General features: G+C 33.8%; 1 protein-coding gene across 2 annotated transcripts in view; it reads right to left on the bottom strand.

Moving 5' to 3' along the window:
* The window catches only part of LOC110038655 (phospholipid--sterol O-acyltransferase), a 71,885-nt gene that overhangs the window by 1,560 nt on the left and 61,640 nt on the right, over positions 1-8,685 (bottom strand). The gene's annotated exons all lie outside the window — the stretch shown is intronic.

The following is an 8,685-nucleotide window of genomic DNA, read 5'->3' as shown; positions in this document are numbered from 1 at the left end:
TTTCCCTAAAGACCTTTTAGTGCTTCGCTAACTACACCATTAACTAATTCTTCACTTGGAGGATGAACACGGGCAAACAAATAGTATTAAGAATAATAAAGAGCAAATTTATTCAACAATCCTCAACATTTTTATTCTAAACATGGTGGTATACAGAGACTTTGAACAGAAACAAAACAAGAGGAGAAGAGTATGCACGTTTTTAGCATGAAAAATGGAGCCATGGTGGGAGGATTTGAAGAAAATTTAACTTTTGCTGTCCAACTAGTCCAGGTATGTTTCGATACATATCTACTTAAGATAAATCAACATGATTCCAAAGCTAATAATTAGAGGCACGTGGTGATGGGGAAGATGAGGTGGCAAGGCAATTTTAGCGGAGGTCCTCAAGTGAATAGTTAAAATAGGCAAATTTTGCTAAGAAAATAGGTGAAATGCTTAGGCGTATGCTTAAATCCACAAATGCCTAATCTATGTGACTTGTCACATTACATGAACCATAACACAGCTCAAATACAAGAAATGGTCCAAATAACTCAAAGGCTCAAAATAAATGTCCTACAATGGCTAATGCCCTGGGGTTAAAAGAGGTGCAACAGAAGAGGATGACTTGGACATAATTTTCATTAATACTCATCCTGATTTGTACTCATCAAGATCAAATAGCCAAGGAATTAATCTTATTAAATCGTTACAAGCAAACTCTTACATTCAATTCATCAAATAATCATCGATATTAAACATAAACAAGAAAGTGTGATAAACAATGATTCGATGATGTACTGAGCATCTAAAATCACTATAAATATCAATGATTATTTGTACTCAAAAACTATAAACTCATTTTAAATTTCTCTCTTCCCGTTTCAATGAAAATATTTACTCTTTTAAGCCTCTTTAGAAGTCATATCAAGATTACCGTCATATCCTCAAAAATATGCCTAAAGGTACCCACAAAATTTGCACCAGAAAATAAACATTTACCATTTCCTTTATCATGCACGGGTGCATCGCTTCCCCTGCCAGTACCATATGTGAATAATCCTTTATAACTTAATCATTCAATTATCATTGCATATCAATTAAAAATCTCTTAAAATGTAGTTTCATATATAAAATATTTCCATACTATTTATGAAAATATTTATTTTTATACCACTTAATAGAGCAATTATTCAAAAATAAAATATTAATTTAATACTATAAAAACATAATTACTTACCTTTGTCTTTAAATGAATTATGAAATACTTATTCTTTCACTTCACTTCCTCTATCACAAAAAATCTTTGAATCTCTCTATCATCCTTTAATTCAACCGCTTCGTAAATTAAATTCACTAAAATTAATTCATAAAATTTTTTATATGAAACTGCCATCTTTAATTAAAATAATTTATATAATTAATATATAATCTTTATCTTATCCTTCTTTGAAGTTTTGATTCACCTCTTCCTCAAATCCTAAAAATTTATCGTCCTTCGATTCCTGATTGATTTGAACTTCACATGATTGATTCACCTCTTCCTCAAATCCTAAAAATTTATCATCCTTCGATTCCTGAACTTCACATGGGTATTTAGATTACCAATTATTTAATTACTAGAAATAAAATTTCAACATTTACCTTCTCCTTATAATATGAAGTCGATAATTTTCGCCTCCCAATCATACGAAGTAAAAGTTCTTTCGCTTAAAGGGCCTTGTTTTAATTTAACTTTCTATTAACATTATATAATTAACAAAAACACAAACATGCACAAATCAAATTCATTAAACATATTAAAAACCTTAACATACAGTTGTAATCTTTTGGCTTTCTGTTTCCTTGCACAAAAAATTCACGTGACCATACCCCCCTCAAACTTGGGGCTTAAAAGTTAAAATCCTGAATCGAGTAACTTTTTATTAACACTTATTTAGCTAGCACGCACACACACACGTGCACATATATATATTTGTGTCTGTATTTATATAACTGTATATTAATTAAATTATCTATCTTTATATTTTCGACCGGTTGCCCTAGCTTCAAGCACGAAACCACTCAAGCTACCACCTCTACTGAAGGTCGCGTCTCAACCAAGCCCCTCACACCACTACGACGTCGAGTACCCCTCGTTCCTTCTTTGGTCTTGGCATAACCCAGCGCCGCATGCATAAGCCTTCTCCTCCCCTTCTACTATTGCTTCGCACTGCGTCGTTTCCTACTGCTAGGGCACAGGTTCGAATCACATTAGAGATACACATGACTCTTTTTTCTTCCACCTCTACTTCTTCCTTCATCTCCTTCATTGTAATTACATTTATGGCTTCTTCTTCACTCACAGAACAACTGAAAATTTTTGGCTGGAAACAAACCTTTTTTCCTTCATTTCTGATGCTTCTAATTGCGCTCTCTGCTCTCCTTCTCGCTAACTTGTTCTCGGTTTCAGTTCCTTTGGGTAGAAGGAGACACTTGTCACTTAAGTAAAATCATCCCGACGGTTATACACCATGCCGACTCGAAATTTATTTTCCCAACATTTTATTTATTTTATTATTATTATCATTATTAAATTTCAGTTATTACAATCTCTCTTATACAAAATTTCGTCCTCCGAACTTGAAAAGTATTATAAAAGTAAACATACCTCAAATGAAAAATTATAATAGCTTTCTTGCATTTCAGAGCTTTCTCCTAAATAGCATCCTTCTCTGATCCATGCTTCCATAAAATTTTCATAAATGGGATCTCTATTACGAAGCTTTTTCACTTCATGTTCCAAAATCCTTTCAAGCTGCTCAATATAACTAAATCAGGTTGAATATCAACTGAGTCTGAAATCACCCAACTAAATTCATCTGTTATATATTTTCTAAATGAGGAAATGTGGAAAACATTATGCACTCCTTATAGATGAGCTGGTAAAGCCACTCTGTAATTCACCTTTTCAATCCTCTCCAAAATCACATATGGACCTACATATCTAGGGCTCAATTTTCCTGTCTTTCTAAACCTTTACACAACCTTCAAATGACTAACCTTGATGAAGACAAACTCTACAACTTCAAACTCCATCAATCTATGCTTGCATCTTAAGATTTCCTTTGCCTATTTTGTATTGTCTTTAGTATGTCTCTGATCAGTCTAATCTTCTCAAAAGCATCATCAACCAAATCAGCTACAATGACCTTTCTTTCATATGCTTCAGACTGACATAAAGGTGTTTTGCACTTTCTCACATTTAAAACTTCATATAGAGTCATCTCAATGTTAGCCTAGCAATTAATATAAGCAAATTCTACTAAAGAAATATTTCACATCCTCCACCAAAGTCGATGACACGTAACATTAGTCGATCTTTCAAAGTCTGAATAGTCTTTTTTTACTAACATCTACCTAAAGAGTGAAATGTTGTACTGAAATTCAATCCGATGCCAAAATCTTTTTGAACCTTCTTTCATAATTTGGAAGTAAATTTGTCATTACCGTCGAAGAAAATAAAGATTAGCAGTCCATGCAATCTCATAATTTGATCCACATATAATTTGGCTAATCTCTCCACTGATCTGTCAATCTAATTGGTAAGAAATTAGCAAACTTAGTCATTTCGTAGATAATTACTCATATAGCATCTCAACCCTCATGTAATCTAGGCAATCCAAGCACAAAGTCCATAGCAATCTCCTCTCATTTCCGCTCTATTCTTATAAAGATTGTAATTGACTTCCAACTAATGTTCTGCCCTCATTAGCTGACATGAAATATATTTAGCCACAAATTTTGTTATCTTCAATCCTAGTCACCAAAAAATTTTCTTGAGATCCCTGCACATTTTATTACTCATAGCTAGATAAATGCGCCTCAAGAATTTCCTTCCTTTGATTATCAACCTTTAGAAAATAAAACTTGTCTTTACATTTCAAAAAACCACCATAATCTAATGCATACTTCTCCAAACTACCAGTGGTAACCTACTCCGAGATGTTATAAACACTACTATCTCTAGCTAATGAATTCTCGATTCTTCCTTTCAAAGTAGACTACAACTAATTTAATTGAAATGTGATGTCATTACTATAATTAATTACTTAAAGCTTCAGCTTCTCCAAATTTTTAAGTAACTAATCTAGCTGAGTAAATAAATAGTTCAAATTATTTGAAGTCTTCCTACTCAATGCATCACAACCACATTTGAATTCTCCAAATCGTACTAAATATCCAAATCAAAGTTTTTAATAAACTACAACCATCTCCTTTGCCTCTACTTTAATTTCAGTTGTTTCTTAGTAAAGATGTACTTCAAATTCTGATGATTCCACACAGATAATGCATTCATATTTTAAGTGCAAACAAAACTGCTACAAGCTCTGAATCATGTGTGAGATAATTTCTTTCATTACTCTTCAAATATCATTATGCATATGGAATAACCCTTCTATGCTGCATAAATAAACAACCCAAATATTTCAAAGATGTATCACTAAGAATCTAAAACTCGTCGGATCCTAAAAGAATAACCAACACTAGAACAAACATTAAACAAGACCTCGGCTCCTAGAAAGCCTCCCCACAATGATACGGTCATTCAAACTTCAATCTTTTGAGTCAATCTTGATAATGACTGCAATCTATGTAAACCCCTATACAAATTTTCTGTAATAACCAGCTAGACCTAAAAAGTTCCCGACCTCATTAAAGTAGTAGGTCTTGATCAATCTGCAATCTTCTTGATCTTATTCTAATCCACAAATGTCATCTCCACTATAATGTACCATAGAAAAGCCACACTGTTAAGTTAAAATTCAAATCTAGAAAATTTGGCATTAGTGTATTCTCCTTCAAAACCTACAGTATATTATGCAAATAATCTGTATGGTTGGATTCATCTCTAGAATACACTAGAATATCATCAATAAACACAATGAAAAATGTATCTAAAAACTGCCTAAAAATCATGTTCATTAGATCCACAAAAACCGTTGGAGCATTAGTCAATCCAAATGATATCACCACAAATTCATTGTACCCACATCTTGCCCAGAAAGTCATCTTTGCTATTTCTTCTATTTTAATCCTCAACTAATGATAGTCTGGCCTTATAATAATCTTTGAAAATACAAAAGTTTCTTTTAACTGATCAAATAAATCATCAATTCTCAGCAGTGGATATTTGTTTTTAATTGTAAGCTTTTTCAACTCCATGTAGTCAATGCACATTTTAAAACTCTAATATTTCTTCTTCACAAATAATATTGGAGCTCCCCAAAGTGAGGTGTTAGGTCTAATAAAATCCTCATCTAGTAACTCCTGTAATTAACTCTTCAACTCCTATAACTCTTTAATTGTCATTCTATAGAATGTCTTAGATACAGACTCGAAATTTGTTAATAGCTTAATAGTGAAATCAATCACTCGCACTGGTGGTAGCCCTAGTAAATCATCAATAAATTTTTTTTTATATTCTCTTACCACTGAAATGTCACCTAAAGACCGTACTTCCTTAAAAGTATTTATTACCAGAACAAGTAAATCTTGATTTCCACAATTCAACAAATTGAAAGCCTACAAACAAATAATTTCATGGATGTTAGACTTCTATCACCACAAAATTTAATTTCTGCATCCCAAGGTTCCCATGTACATTTATTGTGATAGTACTTTTATTAAAATCAATGATAACCAAGTTTTAAGTTAACCAATCAATCTATGCCTAAAATCACCGCAAACTCCATCAAGGATAACACAATAAGTTGTGCTTCAAAATCTTTTCCACCAATCATTTAACTTTACCTCACAACCGAATAGTCTCCATAAAATATCATTTAGCATTCTAACCAACAATATCACAAACAACAAAATGATATTCAATTCGATCACTTTAATCAACTCCATGGCCATAATAGAGAGTGATGTTACCGAATCAAACAATAATCTTATTGGTCGATTTTGAAGATATATGATACCTATCAATAAAATCATTGCGGTGAACAAATATGGTCGATTTATTAATATAATCAAGTTTTAAATTATGTTATGAATGACATGACATGAATTATATGATGATTAAAGGTGCACTTGATAAAATTATTAAAAGTGAAACCTACCAGTGATGATGTCAAGAGAGTCCTTAACTTCCTGCTATGAAAGTGCAAAAATTGGGCTGAACATTCCGCTAGGTCTAACAAGAATATATTGATCATGATGATTCAGCTGATCTCAGTCTATCAAATCTCCTCTGAGGTGGTGCAATACTACCCATAGAATTTGTTGGAGTCCTCTGTCTCAATCTAGGGCAATTCCTTGTCGTATGTCCTGGCTGGTGACACGAAAAGTGGGTGTTGGATTAAAACAGAAACTCACACTAGTGATACCTTTCACACTTAACACATATCTTCGCTACAATCTGAGTGTCACACTACTAGATTTGCCTTCCTAGCATTTATATTTCCTGACTGAAAGGACTGCATTTCCTAAGAGCTTTGGGGAAATCTTGACCCATCTAAATTCCTTCTCTTCTGAAAGACATCCTCCACTTAATAGCTTCAAAATTAAGCTCAATTCTTCTGGCCCTCTTAACAAGAAGAGTAATCATTTATCCCAAAAGAAATAAGTTGTTGTCTAATCATATCTTTCAGCTCAAAAAAAAATCTATGCACTTTTCTTCTACATTTGGAATCAATTGGGGTGCATATCTCGAGAACATGGTGAATTCAGCTTCATACAGCATAATAGATCGAACACCTTTTACCAAGAGTATATATTAATTCTGCATTTATCTTCTGGCTGGCAGTGGTACAAATCAGTCTCTAAAAGTATTCACTAACTCGACACACTGTATCATGTGGCAGGCTTTACCCCATATTTCTCCTACAACTGTCCTCGTCTCCACATTTCCGCTTCACCTTCTAAAGCAAAAGTGGCTAGTGCAACTTTTTTATCAGGTAGACGAGACAGCTCATCTAGATTTTTTTCCACTATCAACATCCAATTCTCAGCATCCACCGAACCTTCTTCAGAAAAGAGAAGTGGTCTAACCTGAAATAACTTCAAATACTAGTCCATCAGACCCCCTCAACAGAACTGGCATGAGTCCGAGAGTTACAAATCAATTAAGTCACTGCAGTCATCATCTCAGCAAATATATTTGTATTCATAGTATTCTGTCGAGTACATTAATTTCTACTATATCGTCTCTAACTTCTTTCCCTTGATTTTTCATACTTCTGCTATAACATAAGAAAGATTTTAATTAGACACAATTTAACTTCGTTTTTAATATTACTTATGAAATTTTTAATCCTCCTAATGGATCTTTTTAATCATGAACCAACCTAATTACTCTAATACTACTTTTCTCACAACCCAGAAAGATAGCTTAGAATTAATTAAGTTATGAACTACAGTCAGACGGTGGTAATATTTAATTTACTATCCACATATTTAAAAATTTCAATATAATAAAGAGTAAATAAGAAAACCACAAATACAAATAAGGAAATTTAAATCATCCAATAGTAACAGAATAAATCGAAACATGTCAGCATAAATCACAAAGGCGTCTCATGGATGGTGAAGGAGCTGACGTGGCCCCGCAAGATCTACCTAGCGTCGCACGCCCAACTAGCATGTCCCGTGGAATCTACCCAGGGCTGCACGCACAGCCAGCAGGTCCCACAAACCAGGTAGGTTGTGCATCTCAAACAGATGAGGGTGGATCGCTCCTGAAGAACCCACATAAACAAGTTCGCTAAGACGAGCCCACCGCCCTCCAACTCAAATAAATTGAGGAAGTGAAACGGATCCCCCAGTTTCAAGACGGTTGATGTGGACCCTAGCTACCCGACCTAATAGTCGCCAGGTACAGCGGTCGCCCGGCCAGCCAACCCGACCTGATAGTCGTCGCCCGACGAAACAGCGGCCAGGCAAAATGACCGCCTAGCCAAACAACAACCAAACCACCTAGCCGCATAGCCTAATAGCTATTTGGCCGCACCCGTAGATCCGATAGGTGATATTCATGTACGGACTAAAATACCCCACATTATCTAAGTATTTTAGGGTAGAGTGTGTAAATGGACAAAGACTCATTCTTATAAATAAGTGATCTGTTTCACGAATAAATGTTACGTAATTTTACTGTTAATACAGTGTCATTGCTCTCTCTTTCTCTCCCTCTCTCTTATCATTCAGTGCTCTATTCCTTAGGAAGATCTCCCAGACTTATTTGGATTCAACACCAGTATTGTCATTACAGCATTTTTGTTCCACAATTTTTTGAGTATTACATTAGATATTTAGGATATAAACTTAAGACTATTGGTATGTACAAATTTACATTCAAAGTTAATTTAGAAGCAATATATTTTATTTTAATAATTATTTTATATATGCTTCCATATTACTATTTCTAAGAAATATTCAATGAGTTGAAATAAAATGTACAGTTTGTGATGATTTAGATAGACTAATTTTTTATTAACTCAATCCTAATGAGTAAAAGTCGGATGGGTGCCAGTGAAAAATGAGTTAAATAGAATTATCATCATCTGTTACAGCTTAATTGAATTGAATTGGGGTGTAATGGGGGGTGACATCCTATTTGTCCATAAATTGGAAATAGCAATAATCAGGCAGAAACTTGAACAAGAAAATGTATTCATCTATTGGAAATAAGTTTTTGGTTCAAGTGTTAGCTCAAAT

The sequence above is a fragment of the Phalaenopsis equestris genome, unplaced genomic scaffold (assembly GCF_001263595.1).
Source record: "Phalaenopsis equestris unplaced genomic scaffold, ASM126359v1 Scaffold233395, whole genome shotgun sequence".
Lineage (NCBI taxonomy): Eukaryota > Viridiplantae > Streptophyta > Magnoliopsida > Asparagales > Orchidaceae > Phalaenopsis > Phalaenopsis equestris.
The sequence above is the reverse complement of the archived record's forward strand: the minus strand, read 5'-3'. Positions and strand labels throughout refer to the sequence as shown.